A 23,805-nucleotide genomic window follows, 5' to 3' on the forward strand; every position below is an offset into this window, starting at 1 on the left:
AGACTGGAGGAGACTGGGGCAGACTGGGGGAGACTGGGGAGACTGGGGCAGACTGGGGCAGACTGGGGAGAGACTGGAGGAGACTGGGGAGACTGGGGAGACTGGGGCAGACTGGGGGAGACTGGGGCAGACTGGGGCAGACTGGGGAGACTGGGGCAGACTGACAGAGGCTGGGGCAGACTGGAGGAGACTGGAAGGAGACTTCCCAACAGGGCAGACTGGGGCAGACTGGAGGAGACTGGGGAGACTGGGGGAGACTGGGGGAGACTGGAGGAGACTGGGGCAGACTGTCAAACACATTGGCAGAAATGGCCTCCTGGACAGACCTAGGTGGATCTTTATCTTTTCATGTGACAACACTGAAGAAATGACACTTTGCTACAATGTAAAGTAGTGAGTGTACAGCGTGTATAACAGTGTAAATGTGCTGTCCCCTCAAAATAACTCAACACACAGCCATTAATGTCTAAACCGCTTTCAACAAAAGTTAGTACACCCCTAAGTGAAAATGTCTAAATTGGGCCCAAAGTGTCAATATTTTGTGTGGCCACCATCATTTTCCAGCACTGCCCCTCTTGGGCATGGAGTTCACCAGAGCTTCACAGGTTGCCACTGGAGTCCTCTTCCACTCCTCCATGACGACATCACGGAGCTGGTGGATGTTAGAGACCTTGCACTCTTCCAACTTCCGTTTGCCCCACAGATGCTCAATAGGGTTTAGGTCTGGAGACATGCTTGGCCAGTCCATCACCTTTACCCTCAGCTTCTTTAGCAAGGCAGTGGTCGTCTTGGAGGTGTGTTTGGGGTCGTTATCATGTTGGAATACTGCCCTGACGCCCAGTCTCCGAAGGAAGGGGATCATGTTCTGCTTCAGTATGTCACAGTACATGTTGGCATTCATGGTTCCCTCAATGAACTGCAGCTCCCCAGTGCCGGGAGCACTCATGCAGCCCCAGACCATGACACTCCCACCACCATGCTTGACTGTAGGCACTTGTCTTTGTACTCCTCACCTGGTTACCGCCACACACGCTTGACACAATCTGAACCAAATAAATGTATATTGGTCTCATCAGACCACAGGACATGGTTCCAGTAATCCATGTCCTTAGTCTGCTTGTCTTCAGGAAACTGTTTGCGGGCTTTCTTGTGCATCATCTTTAGAAGAGGCTTCCTTCTGGGATGACAGCCATGCAGACCAATTTGATGCAGTGTACGGCTTATGGTCGGAGCACTGACAGGCTGACCCCAAACCCCTTTAACCTCTGCAGCAATGCTGGCAGCACTCATACGTCTATTTCCCAAAGACAACTTCTGGATATGACGCTGAGCACGTGCACTCAACTTCTTTGGTCGACCATGGCGAGGCCTGTTCTGAGTGGGACCTGTCCAGTTAAACCGCTGTATGGTCTTGACCACAGTGCTGCAGCTCAGTTTCAGGGTCTTGGCAATCTTCTTATAGCCCAGGCCATCTTTATGTAGAGCAGCAATTCTTTTTTTCAGATCCTCAGAGAGTTCTTTGCCATGAGGTGCCATGTTGAACTTCCAGTGACCAGTCAGTATGAGGGAGTGTGAGAGCGATGACACCAAATTTAACACACCTGCTCCCCATTCACACCTGAGACCTTGTAACACGACACCGGGGAGGGTGTGAGTACACTTAATGGCTGTGTGTTGAATTACTTTGAGGGGACAGCAAATTTACACTGTTATACAAGCTGTACACTCACTACTTTACATTGTAGCAAAGTGTCATTTCTTCAGTGTTGTCACATGAAAAGATATACTCAAATATTTACAAAAAAGTGAGGGGTGTACTCACTTTTGTGATATACTATATGTGTGCTTATTTTCAAACCCTTGGCCTGAATCTTTGATGGGCATGTTGGTATAAGAACAGACAAGACATCTGAGTTTGTTCAGACAGACATCAGTGCTCCCCTGTGTGTGTTTAGTTAACACACCAGCCCAGCATCAGCCCATGCATGTATCTAGTCTGTCCCTGTCTGTCTAGCATGTGTGTATGTACGTGTGTATGTGCGTGTGTGTGTGTGTGTGTGTCTAGCATGGCCTTGAAGACTGCATGATGACTGACATTTTGTCCCTATTTTGTCTATCTGCTCAGCTCAATGCGGCGAAAGTCCTGCCTGAGGGTCGTGTGTTCAATCCCAGTGCTAGGCACTCGTTGATTTGTTATTTTGTTTTAACCCTATCCTATCCTAACCTTAACCTAACCTTAACCTTGGCCTTGAAGACTGCATGATGACTGACATTTTGTCCCGATTTTGTCTATCTGCTCAGCTCAATGCGGCGAAAGTCCTGCCTGGCATTCAGAATGAATGGGCTTTTTAGGCAGGCAGGCAGGACTTTTTAGGCATTCAGAATGAATGCCTAAACCCTAACCGTCAAAATTTGAAGTCCCCCCCCCCCCAAACAAATGTTGGATACTGAAGTCAAACCATGTCGAACCGTGATATCTTGTTGGGATGTTCTAGGGGTCTGTTCATGTTGTAAATTAAATAAAATCAAATCGTATTGGTCACATGAGCCGAATACAACAGGTGTAGGCTGAACAGTGAAATACTTACTTACGAGCCCATTCACAACAACGCAGAGTTAAAAAGTAAGACAAATATGTGCTAAATAAAAAAGGAAATAGTAACACAATAATAACAATAACGAGGCTGTACACAAGGAGTACTAGTACCGAGTCAATGTGCAGGGCTGGGAGGTAGTTGAGATAATTGAGGTAATACAGTATATACGTGTGAGTAGGGGTAATAGTGACTAGGTCATCAGGATATATAATAAACAGTAACAGCAGCGTATGTGAAAGTGTGTCAATGTGTGAGTGTGTTTGTGTGTGTGGCATCAATATGCATATGTGTGTGTGTGAGCGTATGTAGTGTGTGTGTTGGGGATGGATGGATGATGAATGGTGCAATGATAGAGAGATTGATAGTTTGATGGGTAGGTAGCAGATGGACAAAGGTAGGACTTGTAATTACACTATTTCAGCACCGGTGTATGTCTTTTTCAGCTGCACTGCTCTCTCATTTCAGCAACATGTTGTAAGTGAGTTATGATGTCCTCTGGGAAAGAGAGACATAGAAGAGGTTTGGATGACAGTTACTGTGGGGCTGAAGCCAGGTTACCACACTGTATCAAGGCAGTAAGTCAGGTTACCACACTGTATCAAGGCAGTAAGTCAGGTTACCACACTGTGTCAAGGCAGTAAGTCAGGTTAACACACTGTATCAAGGCAGTAAACCAGGTTACCACACTGTGTCAAGGCAGTAAGTCAGGTTACCCCACTGTATCAAGGCAGTAAGCCAGGTTAACACACTGTGTCAAGGCAGTAAACCAGGTTACCACACTGTGTCAAGGCAGTAAGTCAGGTTACCACACTGTATCAAGGCAGTAAGCCAGGTTACCACACTATGTCAAGGCAGTAAACCAGGTTACCACACTGTGTCAAGGCAGTAAACCAGGTTAACACACTGTGTCAAGGCAGTAAGCCAGGTTAACACACTGTATCAAGGCAGTAAACCAGGTTAACACACTGTGTCAAGGCAGTAAACCAGGTTACCACACTATGTCAAGGCAGTAAACCAGGTTACCACACTGTGTCAAGGCAGTAAACCAGGTTAACACACTGTGTCAAGGCAGTAAACCAGGTTACCACACTATGTCAAGGCAGTAAACCAGGTTAACACACTGTGTCAAGGCAGTAAACCAGGTTACCACACTGTGTCAAGGCAGTAAGTCAGGTTACCACACTGTATCAAGGCAGTAAACCAGGTTAACACACTATGTCAAGGCAGTAAACCAGGTTAACACACTGTGTCAAGGCAGTAAGCCAGGTTAACACACTGTGTCAAGGCAGTAAACCAGGTTACCACACTGTATCAAGGCAGTAAACCAGGTTAACACACTATGTCAAGGCAGTAAACCAGGTTAACACACTGTGTCAAGGCAGTAAGCCAGGTTACCCCACTGTATCAAGGCAGTAAGCCAGGTTACCCCACTGTAACAGTCAGTCATTACAGTCATTACATGTATAATTCCCATGGGAATGCATAGTAGTTTCTGATTCAACCCTGCACTTTATTGCCCCCCCACACACACACACACACACACACACACAATGATGCGCCCTGCTGTGCCTCTGCTGGCATAGAGCCCAGCCACCCGGCTACCCTCAGCAGTTTATAAGGCAGTGGTGATGGTGACAGCCCGCTCTTTGACTTTGCCTCATTAAGCTTTGGACAATGACAGAGTCTGCTTCTGTTTCTGCTGTGAGAGGAGTAAACAAGAGGAGTAAACAAGATGTAAAACAGGTGGGTGTCAAAGACTCAGACAGACAGTTTTTGTAGGTCTTATGCTGTTGAACTTTTTTCTCTGCCTCCTCTGAGAGGTGCTATATCTATGTCAAATAGGTAGAGCAAGGCAGGCAATTCAAATAACTGTGTAATGGCCTGGTTGTTGGTACATTGGGGGTTCTTGGCGTTGGGGAATGGAATTAATTGTTGTTTTTTTCTTCCGGGGGGGGGGGGGGGGGCTGTGGGAGGGGTCTCGAATGGTTGAGGGACAGCTATTGGGGAACTATGGGGGGATCTTGGAGGGTTCGGGTTTAACAAGGTTACGATCATGAAAAAGGAAACTATGACATGTATTTTATATCACCATCATGCACCCTCACCCTCACACATAAGGATGGCTCTGTTGCGGAAAGACTGATGCATGTTTGATAGTGTCTTGATGCTGTATTGTTTGATAGTGTCGTGATGCTGTATTGTTTGATAGTGTCGTGATGCTATATTGTTTGTCCTTTCTGTTCTAATACTTTAATGTGACCCCTTCCTTGTGTTTTTTTGTAATAAGTCATTTTAAAAAATTGTGACGTCAGTACCAAGTCAGAGATGTGGGCACTCTTAACTGTCTGATTATCTATCTCGCTCCCATTCTTTTCCTATTACTTACATTTCTTCATCACTCTCACACAGTTCATGTGTAGAGTATGTATTGTAAGCATGAAAAAAAAAATCTAACAAATTTAAAGAAAATAAATAACAAATAAATAAATGCATAAAAAAATACAAAATATAAATAAAATTGTAAGCATAAAGTTTCCATTATAATGAGTGATGTGATCCTCTCCTCTAGAACAGGTTCACAGAGCAGAATGGCCAAAGCGGTTCCTGGTTAATTCATTGACATCATCATAGCTAAAGGCTGTAGTTTATTCTGTCTGTCTTCCACAGAAAGGTGGGTCTTTAGGACAACAGAGACCAGCGATCTACTGTATCAACTGGTTTGACAGTCTTTTAGTGCCAGTCTAATCCCAGTGGGTCACTATGACATCATTTCAACCAATTTAACCCAGCTTCTCCTGCTGCGATCTCAGGGTTTGATGCTGAGATCAAACCTACTGTGGTGGGCATGGTGGGGAGGGTGTCCTGAAGATACTCCCCAACCCCACTGAGAAGATAGTCAACCATTGTCATTGGATCTCCTCTTGGGCTGATGTAGATTTATGTATGGCAGTCTAAACTCTGCATTTGTTCTCCGTGCCAGTTAGCTCTCCTTCCCCCAAGTGTTGGTCCTGTGAGGTCTCAATGGAGACATTGACAGCATACGCCAAAACACCCAGCTTTGCAATTCTTGACACGCTCGAACCGGTGCGCCTGGCACCTACTACCAGGCCCCGTTCAAAGGCACTTAAATCTTTTGTTTCAATTGTCTTAGTGCTTAGAAATCCTTCTCTAACCTGTCTCCTCCCCTTCATCTACACTGATTGAAGTGGATTTATCAAGTTACATAAATAAGGGATCACAGCTTTCACCTGGATTCACTTGGTCCGTCTATGTCTTTGAAAGAGCAGGTGTTCCTAATGTTTTGAACACTCAGCACACACACACACACACACACACACACACACACACACACACACACACACACACACACACACACACACACACACATTCCTGTGTGAGTCTCATGCTGTCCCACCCTGTGGAGGGAGACACTGAGACACAGCAGCTGGGGTGGGGATGCGTTTGTGCGTCCGTGCGTCCACGCTTGTCTGCTTGTGTGACGTGGGTGCGTGCCTGCAACCTGCGTGTGACGTGTGTGTGACGTGTGTGTGACGTGCGTGCTTGAGTGGTGGTGCCAACATCAGTGATGTAGTGTCTCTGCTCAGCCCTCAGAGACACTGCAACAGAAACCTGCCAGGACACTCTCACATTGACTAAAGGAGCCCACTCTTCTGTGTCATCCTCCTCTTCTATCCTCCTTCTCTTCCTTGCCCCCATTTCCCTCTATCTCTCTCTTCCTCTGCCAGAAGTTGATTCACTGATGCAACTACTTTGGAATCCAGGTGAAGTGAAAACTTGTCAAAGGGGGAAAAGATTGCGTTCAAACCTTGCCTTGATGAAAAATGATGGTGTCACTCAGTCTTGTGGATGTCATAAGCTCAATGATCATATATTTTTTTATTATAGAAATGTGCTTCTAATCGAATGGTGTGCTATTTGATGCATGGTCATTTTTTAAAATGTTTTATTGAATATCCTCACCAACAGCAGTAATTAATAAGGAATGTCCCATGGTGATTTGTTACATCCTCCTGATCCACATGGTCTTACTTTAACTGTGTTCCATTTAGACTGAGGGTTTGTCTCAAAAGGGTATGTCCCATTTGGAACCCTGTCCCCTATATAGTGTACTGTAGTAGTGCACTACATAAGGAGTAGTGTCCCATTTAGGACACATCCTGACTGTTTTCCCTCTAAGCTAAGGGATTTATACTATGGCATTAATTGCAGTCATGTCTATTGGGGAAGAAAGTGGAGCACTGAGGACACACCCTTTTGCCTTTGAGTCCTTGTCTCTCTCTGACGGTATTTACTTATTGGATTGGCGCTTTATTCAGTGGCTTCACTTCAATGTTATTATTGAAGTGTTTCACATAGTTTATGAGGCTCATGTAGTACTCCAGAAGGGCAGCATAGACAGAGGATATGCTTTAGAGGAGTAGTGCCTATTGTTTTTTAGAAAGTCACTTAAATGGGGTTCTTCATTAATTGCAATAAGTGCAGCTTTGAGCAGGGGTGGATCCCAAATGGCATCTGATTCCCTATAGTGCACTATATAATGGACCATATGGGCCCTGGTCAAAAGCAGTGCTGTATATAGGGAATAGGCGTGGCAGGTAGCCTAGTGGTTAGAGTGTTGGGCCAGTAACCGCAAGGTTGCTGGATTGAATCCCCAAGCTGACAAGGTAAAAATCTGTCAATCTGCACCTGAACAAGGCAGTTAACCCACTGTTCCCCGGTAAGCGGTCATTGTAAATAACAGTTTGTTCTTAACTGACTACTTATATTTAAAAATAGGGAGCCATTTGGGACATGTGACAGGTGGTGGGAGTTTAATCTGGTCTATGTTTGATCATCTGTGGTCTTTAAACAGACAGTGGGATGATATGATTGAGTTGTAGACAGAGAGTATGTATGTGTGGGTCTATTATATTACCTTCCCTTCTGTGTTGTCAGTTTTATGCTCCACATGGGACAAGTCAAGTCAGTAAGTGTTGTTATCAGGAGAGAAGCTAATAAAGTTGTCTCCAAGTATGACATATTGTTTGAGATTTTATACTGCAGCCATTATCGATGTTTTAAAGCCTGAGACAATTGGACACACACACGAACAGAGACACATGTCCGGACACACACCCACACACACACACACACACACACATACTTTTCAGGCTCTTTGTCTATTTATTTCCTTCTTAGGATACGATCTCTTTGAACCTAAATGAACGGCCTCTTTTAGTATGTCACATATCATTTGAACCTGTCTCTTGGCTCGGTTATTCAATGTTAATTGCTAAGTGCTTTAATTTAAAGAGTTGTTAAGCATAGGCATGTACAGTATGACTGATGAGTCTCTGGCAGTAAACATCACATTATTCAATCATTCCTCTTCGTTTTCCTTCAGTCATTCAGAGATAAGTGAAGTTCTTCTGAAATGCCTGTGTTTTCATGTTCTATGCAGTCCACTGATGAAGGCAATGGCACAAGGCATTGCATGGTTTGACGGTCCTCAAGTTAATAATGAATAGTCTTAAATTCTAGCTTGTGAAATGAAAAGAAAAGGAATTGAGTCCCACCCCATCAGTGTGATTTCTTCTCTGTTGGTCTGTCCTACTGTCTGTTTGTCTCTGTTTGAGCCACATAAGTCCTCCCTCGCTATTTCCCAGTGGAGTTTACCCAGAGTGCTTTGTTTTTATTAAACAGAGTCAGACAGTCCTTCACGTCTGAGCCCAGTCCGAATCCAACTGAAGCCTCCTTGAAGCCTTTTAATGTTATATAACTTTGCCTCACTTCTTCCCATTTTCCCTCCTTTTCTGGCTGTCAGCTACAAAAGCAGATGAGTCTTTAAGACAACTGAGCGGCATGACTGAGTGGCAGAGGGACTACTAGGCCTAAGACCGTATTCATAGGACTGCTGATCTAGGACCAGTTCCCCCCTGTCAATATAATCACATTAATTATAATCTAAAAGGCAACACTGATCCTAGATCAACACTCCTACTCTGAGATGCTTTATGAATATGGGAGGGCAATAAGCACATCAGACATCAAATAGCTTAGGGGCAGTGTGTAGCATGGCATGGATTGAGCTCCTACGACATTAATGGTGAGAGGTCACGTCAAACAGACCAGATCAAACTGTGGCCAAAATGGAAGTTGGGTCAGGTCAGCACCATGTTCTGTGCATGGAGAGAACTTTGTGTTAGGCTTATGTAGCCAATCTGAAGTCAATTGAGTGACAGGCTTTCTTCTTGGTCTGTCAGTTAGCACAACTGTCTTAGGTCTGCATAGGGCTAAACAGACGCCTCACTGGCAGCTTCATTAAATAGTACCCTCAAAACACCAGTCTCAACGTCAACAGTGAAGAGGCGACTCCGGGATGCTGGCCTTCTAGGCAGAGTTCCTCTGTCCAGTATCTGTGTTCTTTTGCCCATCTTAATCTTTTCTTTTTATTGGCCAGTCTGATATATGGCTTTTTCTTTGCAACTCTGCCTAGAAGGCCAGCATCCCCGAGTCGCCTCTTCACTGTTGACGTTGAGACTGGTCTTTTGCGGGTATGTCACGCCCTGACCTTAGAGCTTTTTATGTCTCTATTTTGGTTTGGTGTGGTTTAGGTGGGCAATCTATGTTCCTTTTTCTATGTTTTGTATTTCTTTGTTTTGGCCTGGTATGGTTCTCAATCAGGGACAGCTGACTATCGTTGTCTCTGATTGGGAACCATACTTAGGTAGCTTTTTCCCACATGTGTTTTGTGGGTAGTTATTTTCTGTTTAGTGTTTTCTGCACCTGACAGGACTGTTTCGGTTTAGTTTATTCTCTTTGTTATTTTGTTGTAGTGTTCAGTTGAAATAAAAAGCATGAACACTTAACACGCTGCGCTTTGGTCCGATTATTCCTCATCCGACGACGACACCCGTTACAGGGTACTATTTCATGAAGCTGCCTGTTGAGGACTTGTGAGGCGTCTGTTCCTCAAACTAGACACTCTAATGTCCTCTTGCTCAGTTGTGCACCGGGGCCTCCCACTCCTCTTTCTATTCTGGTTAGAGCCAGTTTGCGCTGTTCTGTGACTGGAGTAGTATACAGCGTTTTACGAGATCTTCAGTTTCTTGGCAATTTCTCGCATGGAATAGCTTTCATTTCTCAGAAGAAAGTTATTTGTTTCTAGCCATTTTGAGCCTGTAATCGAACCCACAAATGCTGATGCTCCAGATACTCAACTAGACTAAAGAAGGCCAGTTTTATTGCTTCTTTAATCAGAACAACAGTTTTCAGCTGTGCTAACATAATTGCAAAAGGGTTTTCTAATGGTCAATTAGCCTTTCAAAATGATAAACTTGGATTAGCTAACACAATGTGCCATTGGAAAACAGGAGTGATGGTTGCTGATAATGGGCCTCTGTACACCTATGTAGATATTCCATTAAAAATCACTCAGCCGTTTCCAGCTACAATAGTCATTTACAACATTAACATTGTCTACACTGTATTTCTGATCAATTTGATGTTATTTTAATCGACAATAAATGTGCTTTTCTTTAAAAAAATAAGGACATTTCTAAGTGACCCCAAACTTTTGAACGGTAGGGTATATAAAAATGAATTTGCTATTCAAATAATTACAACAGTGACCGCGGTCAATTGGCTGACAAATAACCATCATCCAGAATTCCATGACCGTCACAGCCCTGGCTTTGCATATTCATTGCAAGTTATCTGCAGACTCGGCTTCCACTATGAGATGTGTTTCATCTGTACTGAATTCCCCTATAGTGAGGTACTGTGTGCCGCACTGCGTCCTCTTCTCCTTTCCACCCACTCTCTCTCCCAGGCACTGGGGCCTTATTACACCCCCAGTCGGGGTCATAATTAGTGACGCTCCCCCTCCACTCCAGCTATGGCTGTTTCCAGGCCAGCAGTGGTAGGGAGAACAGAACAGGGCTGACTGGAGTGGTGCCTGGTTCCCCGCTCCAGATGGTCTCTCCTGGATCAATGTCCCACCTCCGCACTGCATTGTGCCTCTTCTTTATCCCAGAGGCACTGTTTTGTTCTGGGCCTCGCCTCAGTTCCCTGCATGCCTCAGACAATGCAGCCTGGAGTAACTAGCTGGGAGAAAAATTGCAAACATGAAACATTCTGATGATATACTGGGTCTGCAGCATATCAAACATGTTTCTATTTCAGAGTTGTGTGCCTGATTCAGATCTGTTGGAAGCCTGCGGGAATGGAAAAAGAAATGTTGGTATTAGGTATTGGAAGCCTCTCTTGTTAGGGTGTTTCAGCTATGAGGGGCAGAGAGGAGATGGTAAAATGGATAGACAGATGGAAAAATCATAATGGAGATTGAATTACTACATAACATATGTGATTTCTATGTGATTTATTTTATTTATTTAGCTCCTTTGCACCCCAGTATCGCTACTTGCAAACTCATCTTCTGCACCTATCACCCCAGTGTTTAATTTGCCAGACTGTAATAATTTCGCCACTATGGCATATTTATTGCCTCGCCCTCCCCTTATCCTACCTCATTTGCACACACTGTATATAGACTTTCTCTATTGTATTATTGACTGTATGTTTGTTTATTCCATGTGTAACTCTGTGTTGTTGCTTGTGTCGCACTGCTTTGCCTTATCTTGGCCAGGTCGCAGTTGTAAATGAGAACCTGTCCTCAACTAGCCTACCTGGTTAATTAAATAATGGTGAAATAAAAAAAATAAAAAATAAAAATTGTGTCAGTTTGTGGGGTTTGATCTGTGTCAAGGTTACCCTGACTCCAAGTTCATTGGTGTATCAACTCTCCATTGGGCTTCTTCCAACAGCAGATAACCAGGCCGGCAGATGATACAAGGCTGAAATAACATGTGGATCACTGAGCCTGATAATAGTTTTACCTGAGGTAAACCGTTCACTGCAGTCACCACATAATAACTGTCCACCTGCCCTCAATGCCCAAAACTAACTGTAATCAAACCAGCCCCTCTCTCAGCAGTAATGTTTACTCAGCTAGCACACTCCTGTAATTACTAGCTGTCTGTCTGGGAGACTCTGTCTGTCTGAGAGAGACTGTCTGTCTGAGAGACTCTGTCTGTCTGAGAGACTCTGTGTGTCTGAGAGACTCTGTGTGTCTGAGAGACTCTGTGTGTCTGAGAGACTCTGTGTGTCTGAGAGACTCTGTGTGTCTGAGAGACTGTCTGTCTGAGAGACACTGTGTGTCTGAGAGACTCTGTGTGTCTGAGAGACTATGTGTCTGAGAGACTCTGTCTGTCTGAGAGACGCTGTCTGTCTGAGAGACTCTGTCTGTCTGAGAGACGCTGTCTGTCTGAGAGACTCTGTCTGTCTGAGAGACTCTGTCTGTCTGAGAGACTCTGTGTGTCTGAGAGACTATGTGTCTGAGAGACTCTGTCTGTCTGAGAGACGCTGTCTGTCTGAGAGACTGTGTGTCTGAGAGACTCTGTGTGTCTGAGAGACTGTCTGTCTGAGAGAGACTCTGTGTGTCTGAGAGACTCTGTGTGTCTGAGAGACTATGTGTCTGAGAGACTCTGTCTGTCTGAGAGACTCTGTCTGTCTGAGAGACACTGTGTGTCTGAGAGACTCTGTGTGTCTGAGAGACTATGTGTCTGAGAGACTCTGTCTGTCTGAGAGACTCTGTCTGTCTGAGAGACTGTCTGTCTGAGAGACTCTGTCTGTCTGAGAGACTCTGTCTGAGAGACTGTCTGTCTGAGAAACTCTGTCTGTCTGAGAGACTCTGTCTGTCTGAGAGACTGTCTGTCTGAGAGACTCTGTCTGTCTGAGAGACTCTGTGTGTCTGAGAGACTGTCTGTCTGAGAAACTCTGTCTGTCTGAGAGACTCTGTCTGTCTGAGAGACACACTGTCTGTCTGAGAGACTCTTACCTTCATTACCTCAAAGATTGGCCTTTCACAGGAAAGTAGTAGTGCTTTTCTCCCAACTTAAAAAAAAGTAAAGTTTTAATCCTACTGTATAATCCAAGTGGCTGTGATGATCCAGATAGGAGACATTGGAATGAATTTGATTTTGTTTATCTGGAAGCAGTTGTGGATTGGCTGGTTGGCTTTTAGAGCTGGCTGTGTGTGTGTAGCTGCAGACTGAGGCTGTCATGGCTGATGCTAATACCTCAGGGTGCTCTAATGGCTCCGCTATTTAATTACTACAGAGTGCCACTTCAGTCTCCTGTGTGTGTGTGCTCCAGTCTCCAGCCCAGTAACACACACTCAAGTGGAGAAACAGAAACACACAAGGCCCTAGGGGTTTTTACTTAGCCAGTCTGAACACGGCTCTCTCTGTATCCACAAGCTCAGACTTGTTGTCAACGCTCTCTCACACACTCATTCACTAGTGACTGTGGTTACACAAGTTTACACAAGTTTATAATTGAGCTCCTATCTTTTAGCGCCTGTGAGCTCAAGAGAGAAGGAGACAGAGTGAGAGAGAAAGGGAAAGGGAGAGGGGGAAAAGAGAAAGATAGAGAGCCCTCATTTCCATGGTTCTGTCAAGATGTGACCGTTGGTTTCAGTGGTGGTTAACTAGCTAGAGCACACTGCTGTCAAGGGCTTTGATGAAGGGCTAGAGACATCTGAAACTGGGCTGGAAACTACGTTCCTCTGCCAACACAGGCAGGCGACTGTCTGAGATATAGGACCCTGTTTTATAGGGACAGACCACAGAGGGAGAATAGAAGAATAGGGTAATGTAGATCTTCCCCTGTCAGCGTGATACCATGGTTTCAGGTGTGGAAGCTAAGACGCTGGATGCGTCCCAATTCAAATTCACTATGTAGGGACTAGGGTGTCATTTGGGACGCAGATGCTGTCTAGCTCTGTCAGGCTGACCTTTTTAAAGCAGCGTCTCTCTGTGTGTTAATGGATTTATTGAGCGTGGCCCTCTGATGCGGTCATCTCATCTCATCTCACATCGTTCTGAGCTCCCAGCTCTCAGCCTTCCGGACCAGTCTTATTATCTACTTCCTAATTACTATCCCTCTATTTTACGCTGTCACTTTTTTTTGGCACACTCTCTCACTCTCTATCCTAGCTCCCTGAATTTAGCTGTGCACTTTCTCCCTCTCTCTTTCTCCATCTCTCTTTCTCCCTCTCTGCTCTCTCTCTCTTTCTCCCTCTCTGCTCTCTCTCTCTCTTTCTCCCTCTCTGCTCTCTCTCTCTCTTTCTCCCTCTCTGCTCTCTCTCTTTCTCCCTCTCTCTCTCTCTCTCTCTCTCTCTCTCTCTCTCTCTCTCTCTCTTTCTCCCTCTCTGCTCTCTCTCTCTTTCTCCCTCTCTTCTCTCTCTCTCTCTTTCTCCCTCTCTGCTCTCTCTCTCTCTTTCTCCCTCTCTGCTCTCTCTCTCTCTCTTCCTCTATTTTTATTTCTCTCTTCCTCCTTCCCTATTTTCCTCACTCACTCCCACCCTCCAGCCATCAATCCATCTAGCTATCTTTCCCTCTCTCCAGCTTCTCTAAAGAGACTGTGACCTCCAGGCAGGTATTCAGGGAGAACTCTAAAACTTTTAAACCCTGTGCCCAGCTGGCACAGCCCAGGCAGGCTAACTGCAGCTCTGTCTCTGTCCTCCTCTAATCTTAATTAAGTCCTGCACTGACTGCCGCACCTCTCCTCCTTCATCAGTTTGGGAGGCTGTGGGTACCGATGGGGCCGTGGTGCTGTTGGATGGTGTTCTAAGCAGATCTGAGGAGGCCTAATGGAATGTGTGTGGATTGATAATGCCTTGAGTCAGTCAGACTGACTCAGCAGTGAAGAGGTCAAATGAATTGGTCTGACGTATGCCGGTACTTTCTTCAGACTTTCATATCCATTAACCTTGATATAATCTTGATGCACCGGCTCGCTGTCCAAGTAAAGAAGTAAAGTTTGAGGGCAGTCCGGGTGGCTGTGAGTAAAATGTCTTCTCTATTAAGACCATGAGTTACGTTTGTCTATGAGTCCCAGACCATTTTAATAAAGACGATGAGGAAAACCCAACCTACAACTTGTCAGATCGTTCATCATCGTGCTGTGTTCCTTTACAACTACTAAAGAAGCATTTCATTCACATTGCCTTGATTCCCCATTGAGTCTAGTGCATTCCTGCTACACCGTGTTACAGTGTGTGCGCATTGTAATCGTGCAGGGTACAGTGGCACCTGGCTCCCACCAGGGGACAGAACATGGAAATGGTTCCAATTAAGACCAAAGTGGAGCCTCTGGTGCTGTGATTTACACCACTTGTTTAGCATGCTGTGATTTTAATTGGGATTTTAAGTGGCATCCCACCACAGCCACTCCTCTCCATCACTCTGGTTCTGGATGAATGGTTGGATGTCCTGTCCCGCTGTGAGCCGTTGTTTCAGAGGTGGGAGGTGGGAATAAGTACGAGGTGAATCAGCACACTTCTCTTAACAGTTTACCATTAGCATTCTAGTCAATCTCACAAATATTTATTTGTTTCTAGACATGCTGTGCATGTTTGTCTAAGAGTTTGTCTCAGTCTGTCTCTCTGTGTGTCTGTGTGTGCGTGCATAATTGAGAGAGTGAGCAAGAGCGTTAGAAGGAAAGCAAGTGGCTGGAGAGAATAGTTTAGACATAACCAATGTTAAAGCTATAACCCCGTTACTCTTTGTATTTGTGAGAATTCTCTGACCTCTTGATTTGGTGAAAGAGAGAGAGAGCATTAGGCCATGTTGACACTAGGATGTGGGTGCTTGCTTTGTGCAGCCATAACATTCCTGCTACTGTCTGTCTGTAGTGGTGCTGCCTACATCCAAATTCAGGGTCTGTGTCCATAGCAAATCCTCCAGACATTCCTATTTGCATTGGTCCACCTGTTTTTGTGTTTGCTCCCTAATAAGGATATTAGAACTAAGTAATCAGAACTTGCAGAGAAGCAGGCATCAATCTGCAGTTTATCTCCAATCGTCAAGGCTCCCCACTCTAGTTACGGGAACTTTCTCAAAAATGGTATGTGCTGGCTTAGTGGCATTCGCTGATACACGTCCAGAGTCTAGGGTGTCTAAGCCTAACACAGAGGTTGCCATAGAAACCGCAGAACACTATTATGTTCCAATTTGCTGATCAGAAGCCTAAAGCCCAAATGGTAACTGTAAAGTATATTAACCTGTTAGTTTGATTGAACTGTCTGGAGCGTATAGATCTTGGGCAGATATATATTCTTGAAGTCTTTAAATTAAGCTACAGTAAATTAGGCTTTAAATTATAGCCTACAGTACGTGGTTTAACATTTGAACCGTAATGGACTTGTTGGGGAGATTTAGTTGGGGTGGAGATCCACCTTTTCCCAGCCCCCCATAGCCCCCCCCACAGCCCCCCAGAGCCCATGAAGCCTAATAAACTCCAGTTTAAATGCCATTCCAGGTCCGCCCTCTCTCCACCATTGACGGTTTGGCGGTTTGTTTACAAGAGTGTGAGTGGTTCTTTGTGGCACTGCACACTACTTGTGGGAATGAGGCAAATGACTAGTGTGAATTGAAAGACTCACCCCTCCCCTTCTATTTCTCTCTCTCCTCTCTTCTCTCTCTCTCTCCTCTCCTCTCTCTCCCTCTCTCCTCTCCTCTCCTCTCCTCTCCTCCCTCCCTCTCCTCTCCCTCTCCTCCTCTCTCTCCTCTCTCCTCTCCTCTCTCTCTCTCTCTCTCTCTCTCTCTCTCTCTCTCTCTCTCTCTCTCCTCTCTCTCTCTCTCTCTCTCTCTCTCTCTCTCTCTCTCTGAAATAGGTTTCTAAAAGATAGAACAGCCCTCTCAGCTCATCCCTGTAGCCACAGGACCATGTGCCAGTGATGACTAGCTGGTGAGTACTATGCTTCGCTTCTTGTACAATTGAATCTAGTTCAAAACGTGATTGTCCATTTTGGAGTTAAAATGGAAATGTATCTTTGGCTTAAAGGCATATCTTCCTACTTTATTATTCTGATAGGAAGCAGTGAATGTCCTTTATGTCTGTTTTCTACCCTCGTCAAACTGATCATGTATTTTCTATAGTATAGGGTTCATTAGACAAAGTCCTTTCAAACTCTAGCCTACACATTGCTTTTTGTTACGCTTTTGTAGAAGTTTTCGGGTTGGGATTCATATTGGTTTTGTTTTGTACGTCTGTATATTAGATATTAGGTTGGACAGTGTTTAGTTTCCGACTGCGTCCCACACGTCCCCTTGTCCCATACCTCTGAGATCGTTGGACCCAGTGGAGACCAAACGTAGGAAGCTCAAAGTCATCTATCATTCCTTCTCTCTCTCTCTCTTTTCCCTCCCCTTCTTCTCTACAGCCCCTGTAGTAAAGTGCCTGAGGCAGGGAGCCTTTTATGTAAAATCCCTTTATTCTAACTCAGAAAGGACCGTTTTGAAAAGAGGAGCGTGGTGGTGATGGAGAGATGGAGAGAGGAAGGGTGAAACCGGTTATTAAATCCAGCCTGTTAATGGTGAAGTTCTCTCGCCCACAGCTCCTCTCTCCCCTCTCTCTCTCTTTCCTCTCTCTCTCTTCTCTCCTCCGCCCCACAATGAGTGTTTGGCGGCAGGCGGAAGTCCACCAGGAACTCGGCTTCATCTAATTGGCTCTATGTGGGCTAATCAAAGAATCAAAGCTCAGAGGTGATGTGTTTAAAAAAACTGCCTTTGAAATCTCCTCTCTTCTCTGCTCCTCTCCAAGAATGTGGAAGTTTATGTAATTGGTTTATGTAATAGCTAAGTGTACTGTATGCAGCTATCAGTTATTTATCTTCTAAAAGTGTTTTATTGAGATAGTTGTCTCTGTAAGGTGAGGATTGAGGAATGGAGGTTTTTCCAGTACCAGAGGGTGTGCTTCCTTTGAGTGGAGAAAGAATGCCCGCCCGGCCAGTAAAGATTTGAGCTCATTGAGCACCTTAAGTTTCAGACGCCAACTCTCCAACGTCCTCACCCAGTTGTCATGATGAGGCGCATGGGCCAACTCTGTAGAAAGTCGACCCTATTGAAGAGCCTAGTAGGCTGACACAAGCTTCTATTGCGCTTTATAATTTCCTTCTCCTTCGTTGCTCTGACTTGCCCAGCTTGATTAGTTTTGTGCCCCAAATGTCTCCGCAAACCCTGTCAGTGGACCAGAAATGCCCCGTCCTGTTTAGGCCTTGTGTAAAAGCCTGTGAAGAAGCTCCTTTCTGTTTGTTGTTTTTGTTGTCCTCCTTTGTCTTCTTTTCTCCTGGATCTATGTGGACTATCTGAAGCCTGTGAAGGGCAGGCTATGTTAACGTGTGTCATCCCCCCCCCTGTTGTTTGCTGATATTTGGTTCAGGATGACAACGAGACGCTTTTCAAGTGTAAATGGAAGGATGGAGGGATGGAGGGAGGATATAGAGAGGATGGAGGGAAAGAAAACCCAGTTTAAGGGCTCATCTCAACTGTAGTCTAGGGCTACATCCCAAATGGCACCCAATTCCCTTTATAGTGCACGACTTTTGATCAGAGCCCTATGTGTACTATATAGGAAAAAGGATGCCATTTTGGAGGCGCCCCCAGTCTTAAAGGCTCTGTCTGTTATTGCCCTCCAGGCGATTTAAAGGGAGCATCATTCTCCCTGGTAAATTACCACATCGACTTTGTCGGTCAGCTATGGTACGTTAGTGTTCCTTAAAAATGTGGCCTAGCGCTGTCCATTCAGGGGACAGAGAGAGGGCCGCTGGCAGAACCTTTGCCGATCACACAGAGGAGCCATTCACACAAGACGAAGGATCGCAGAGAGTCTTACCAACGATGAGCATTGGTTCTGTACTTACACAACCATGAGTTTCGCTGCATCTAGCCACCCCAGTGACTTCCATAGCTTCATCTAGCCACCCCAGTGGCTTCCATAGCTTCATCTAGTCACCCTAGTGGCTTCCATCGCTGCATCTAGCCACCCCAGTGACTTCCATAGCTTCATCTAGCCACCCCAGTGGCTTCCATAGCTTCATCTAGCCACCCCAGTGGCTTCCATCGCTGCATCTAGCCACCCCAGTGGCTTCCATAGCTTCATCTAGTCACCCCAGTGGCTTCCATAGCTTCATCTAGCCACCCCAGTGGCTTCCATAGCTTCATCTAGCCACCCCAGTGGCTTCCATAGCTTCATCCATCCATACCCAAGGAGTTTTCAGGCCATGTGAGTTATGATAGAGGTGAGGATTTTTTGTGGATGTCTTTGAACAGTGTAGGTTTGGATGTAGACCATGCGACCACTCACCTGGGTTTAAAGTGATTAGACAGGTTCCGATCTATCTACTTTCTATACGTTGATGAAGTGCTTATAGTCCTCATGGGGTACAGTGTTTGTCCCCTTTCATCCACTCAGAATTCAGAATTTCAGACATTGCCGAAGACTTGCAGGATCAAATGACTCTATCAATCAATGATTTACTGTGTTCTTTACCTGATTTTGAGCCTTGTATTGCATACACAATATACAACCACTTACGAGATTCTGATGAAGATACCAAAAACAACTGATCACACAGTACTGTCTATTTAGAGTTGTGTATGGGCCTGGAGGATGTACGATCAGGAGGTGATGCAGAGCGTCTTGGTTTTCTCAGAGGAACATTTCATCACTCTTCTAACATTGTTTTCTTCTTTATGAACTACGTCTCTCCCCAGCAGTAGATGAGAATAGAGGGAGGGCTTTTGTCTATGGGCCACGATGGGGCCACAGAGCCCGTAAATCAGCTCCTCTCTCTGGGTCATTAAGTTGGCAGCTCCCCTGGTCCTCTTGTCCTCTGGATCTTTATCATCCTCCCTGGCCCTGGATCAGCAGCCAGAACAGAGCAGTAGCTAACTGGCTAATGATTAGCTGTGCTGTCCTCAGCCTCAGCAGTACCATTACTGTAGGATGGTAAAGGCTATGAAAACATATGAATCAGCTTGGACATTCTCTCTATAGTACTCTTGTGAGAGTTATTCCATATTGGACCGACTGCGATGTTTGGGCTGGTGTCTTAAGCTGAGAGTGAGGATAACTGCTGGAAGTGGAATCAAATGGGTGATGAATAATGCAATGGTTTTTGTCTGTGTGTATATGTTTATTGGTACAGTTGAAGTCAGAAGTTTACATACACCTTAGCCAAATACATTTTTACAATTCCTGACATTTAATCCTAGTAAGGATTCCCTGTCTTAGGTCAGTTAGGATCACCACATTATTTTAAGAATGTGAAATGTCAGAGTAATAGTAGAGAGAATGATTTATTTCAGCTTTTGTTTCTTTCATCACATTCCCAGTGGGTCAGAAGTTTACATACACTCAATTAGTATTTGGTAGCATTGCCTTTAAAGTGTTTAACTTGGGTCAAACGATTTGGGTAGCCTTCACACAAGTTTCCCACAATAAGTTCCTCCTGACAGAGCTGGTGTAACTGAGTCAGGTTTGTAGGCCTCCTTGCTCGCACACGCTTTTTCAGTTCTGCCCACACATTTTCTATAGGATTGAAGTCAGGGCTTTGTGATGGCCACTCCCATACCTTGACTTTGTTGTCCTTAAGCCATTTTGCCACAACTTTGGAAGTATGCTTGGGGTCATTATCCATTTGGAAGACCCGTTTCCGACCAAGCTTTAACTTCCTGATTGATGTCTTGAGATGTTGCTTCAATATATCCACATAATGCTCTTTGGCTTGCAAGCCTCCCCTTTTTCCTCCAAACATAACGATAGTCATTATGGCCAAACAGTTCTATTTATGTTTCATCAGACCAAAGGACATTTCTCAAAAAAGTACAATCTTTGTCTCCATGTAAAGTTGCAAACCGTAGTCTGTCTTTTTTATGGCTGTTTTGGAGCAGTGGCTTCTTCCTTGCTGAGCGTCCTTTAAGGTTATGTCGATATAGGACTCGTTTTACTTCGGATATAGATACTTTTCACCTGTTTCCTCCAGCATCTTCAGAAGGTCCTTTGCTGTTGTTCTGGGATTGATTTGCATTTTTCGCACCAAAGTATGTTCACCTCTAGGAGACAGAATGCGGTATGAATCCTTCCTGAGCGGTATGACGGCTGCGTGTTCCTATGATGTTTATACTTGCGTACTATCGATTGCACAGATGAATGTGGTACCTTCAGGTGTTTGGAAATTGCTTCCAAGGATGAACCAGACTTGTGGAGGTCGATTGCACAGATGAATGTGGTACCTTCAGGTGTTTGGAAATTGCTTCCAAGGATGAACCAGACTTGTGGAGGTCTACAATTTTTTTTCTGAGATCTTGGCTGATTTCTTTTGATTTTCCCATGATGTCAAGCAAATAGGCACTGAGTTTGAAGGCAGGCCTTGAAATACATCCACAGGTACACCTCCAATTGACACAAATGATGTCAATTAGCCTATCAGAAGCTTCTAAAGCCATAACATTATTTTCTGGAATTTTCAAAGCTGTTTAAGGGCACAGTCAAGTTAGTGTATGTACATTTCTGACCAATTGGAATTGTGACACAGTGAATTATAAGTGAAATAATCTGCCTGTAAAGAATTGTTGGAACAATTACTTGTGTCATGCACAAAGCAGATGTCCTAACCGACTTGCCAAAACTATAGTTTGTTTACAAGAAATTTGTGGAGTGGTTGAAAACAAGTTTTAATGACTCCAACCTAAATGTATGTAAACTTCCGACTTCAACTGTTTCTGTGTGTGATTAATTGGCAGTAAATGCCTGTATACAGGTTACTTTGTGTGTTTGTGAATCTGTCAAACAGTATTTTTTCCACTTTCAGTTGAAAGAACATTTACATTTACATTTTAGTCACAGAGCAACTTACTGTTTGTTAATTCATTCATCTTAGGATAGCTTGGTGGGACAACCACATATCACAGTCATAGTAAGTAAACAGATGGTTGAATCTGAGAGAAAAATGATTGGACATCCTGAGAAGAGAATGAGAAAGAACAGAGCAGGACTGGTGTTTTGGATAATGATTGTAATCTGTGTGCTCTATAGAGAACACCATATAATCATCTTTACTCGCAGTATAGACATTCTTGTCATGTGAACATGACTTTAATTCAATTCTCTACTTTTTAGATTACAATGGAATGGTAACGATTCTTTAGTGCTGTCTTGTCCATTTATCAACAATTATTTCCCACCAATGTGGTTAGAAGTCGATAATGTGCAATTATGACTTGATCTTTGGAAGGAGGCGTGTGATTGTCTCAGAATGGTTGACATGAACTCTGAATACAATCCTCCAGATCATCTAACAGCATTGCACATTCACAGACATGATGCTCCAACAGGTCTGGCCACATGACTTCAGAGGCTTTGTCTGAACTTAAACCCAAATCTAGACCTGAGTGCAAGGCTGCTCTCTCTCTCTCTCTCTCCTTCTCTCTCTCTCTCTCTCTCGCTCTCGGTCTTTTGGGTTCCTCCAGGTCCATGAAAATTGTGGGAAATGGAACAACAAAGCACCAAACCCTCAGCCCAGCCAGTTGTCAATTACTCCTATAATCCTGTGTTTCTGCTTAATCATTCAGGAATTATAGAGCTGGCCTCTCAGCCTCTCATGTAGCAGCATACACACAGTGCACCTCGTCTTGGAGAGGAGCCAGAGGGTCTGTGTTATGGAGCTCCTTTTTTCTCTTTCACTTTCTCTTCTCTCTCTCTCTCTCTCACTCTGTCTCTCTCACTCTGTCTCTCTCACTCTGTCTCTCTTCATCCTCTAGTTGGTCTGAGAGAGAGAGAACAAATAACTTTCATTTTGAGTTAAATAACCTAATGATAGCATCATTATTAGAAATCCCTTCCTATCAAATATGGAGTGAAAAACATCAAGACTGAAAATAAAATGAGATTTTTTTTACTTAGAACACAATAAACTAAACCGGTCGCTGTTCCGTCACATCCTTTTCACACTTTAAGAACAATAGGTTTGATTAGTGCTACTTGAAAAACACATCAACCCCATTTCTTTCTTTTCTATTTCCATTTCAAATATTTATTAGGAACATAATGCATCTTTGTTGAAGCGCTTTCTGTCAAGGTCCTTAGATGAAAATAATATATTATCAATGCCCCCAAAATCTGAAGAGATTAACATTGAGTGAGTGTTGACAATCATAAATGAATCATCTTTAAAGGTAGACTCAGCGATATGGCGTAGATGCAGAAAGTAAACACCATAGTGGGTCATAGTGAGGCTCAACTTCTCTGCTGTTTTGGTCCCGTGGCTACCACGCTGTAAGAGCGTGAAGCGAACCCATGCACATGCGCAGATACTATGTGTGACTGCGTGAGAGGGAAGTGTTGCATCTCGCTCATTTCAATGTCTGGGGTGCTGCTCGTGGCAACGTCATTTCGTTGAATCTACCTTTAAGATAGATGACTTGAGAGAGCCTATATGGACATCTTATATCTCACATCCAAGTAGACATACAGTGAGCTCCAAACTATTTGGACAGTGACTAAGCATATCTAACATTAATGTGGAGGCTACCATGATTACGGATAGTCCTTTACGGTTAGACGCACAAATAACATACCCCCAAGACATGCTAACCTCTATTATAAGTACAAGGGAGGTTTTCATTTTTTGGGGGGGGGTATGATATTTTTCACTTATCATTATTCACGATTCAATCAGGATAATCATGGTAGCATCCACATGCATGTAGAAGTATTTAGAAACACATTTTATTCTTATTTACAATAAAAGTGTCTCCAAAATACATTATTTACCATTAAAAAATATATTTTTTTAAACACAAGCGAAAAACAAACAGTAAATGCTTCCAACAAGTTTGTCGAGTCACAAGCTTGATGTAATCAATGCATGCTAGGAATATGAGCCCAAATACTAAACTTTTTACTACTTTTAAATCACATGTTAAGTGAATTTCTCCCAATACTTTTGATCTCCTAAAATGGGGGAACTACAACATGTACAAAAAGTGCTGTAATATGGCTGAAAAGCTGCCAGTCCGCGCTTTAACATAGTCATTCTATCATTTCAAGTCCAAAGTGCTGGAGTACAGAGCCAAAACAACAGCAAAGTGTCACTGTCCCGATGCTTTTGGAGCTCACTGTATATATTTATGATGCTGCTGTTGCAATAGCACTGTATGTGCCCATCCTGTGAAGTTTCAAGGAGACTTGAAAAGTGAGGTGGACAGTGGTGAAAGATGCAGAGATGGAAGGATATGAGGTGCCACCCTCCTCCTCCTATCCTCTCTTCTTCTCTTGCCCATGATTGCACAGAGATGTCTAA

At 44.2% G+C, this 23,805-nt stretch overlaps 1 protein-coding gene across 4 annotated transcripts in view; it reads left to right on the forward strand.

The window, feature by feature from the left end:
• sema5ba (sema domain, seven thrombospondin repeats (type 1 and type 1-like), transmembrane domain (TM) and short cytoplasmic domain, (semaphorin) 5Ba) overlaps positions 1 to 23,805 on the forward strand; it is a 233,209-nt gene that overhangs the window by 14,544 nt on the left and 194,860 nt on the right. For 3 of the 4 annotated variants that reach the window (XM_029636696.2, XM_029636702.2, XM_029636710.2), the window contains exon 2: positions 16,336 to 16,409. The exons of the other annotated variant lie outside the window; for it this stretch is intronic. The gene's annotated coding sequence lies outside the window, so the exon portion shown is untranslated. The remainder of the gene's footprint in view (positions 1 to 16,335; positions 16,410 to 23,805) is intronic. 4 annotated transcript variants of the gene reach the window in all.

The sequence above is a fragment of the Oncorhynchus nerka genome, linkage group LG3 (assembly GCF_034236695.1).
Source record: "Oncorhynchus nerka isolate Pitt River linkage group LG3, Oner_Uvic_2.0, whole genome shotgun sequence".
NCBI lineage: Eukaryota > Metazoa > Chordata > Actinopteri > Salmoniformes > Salmonidae > Oncorhynchus > Oncorhynchus nerka.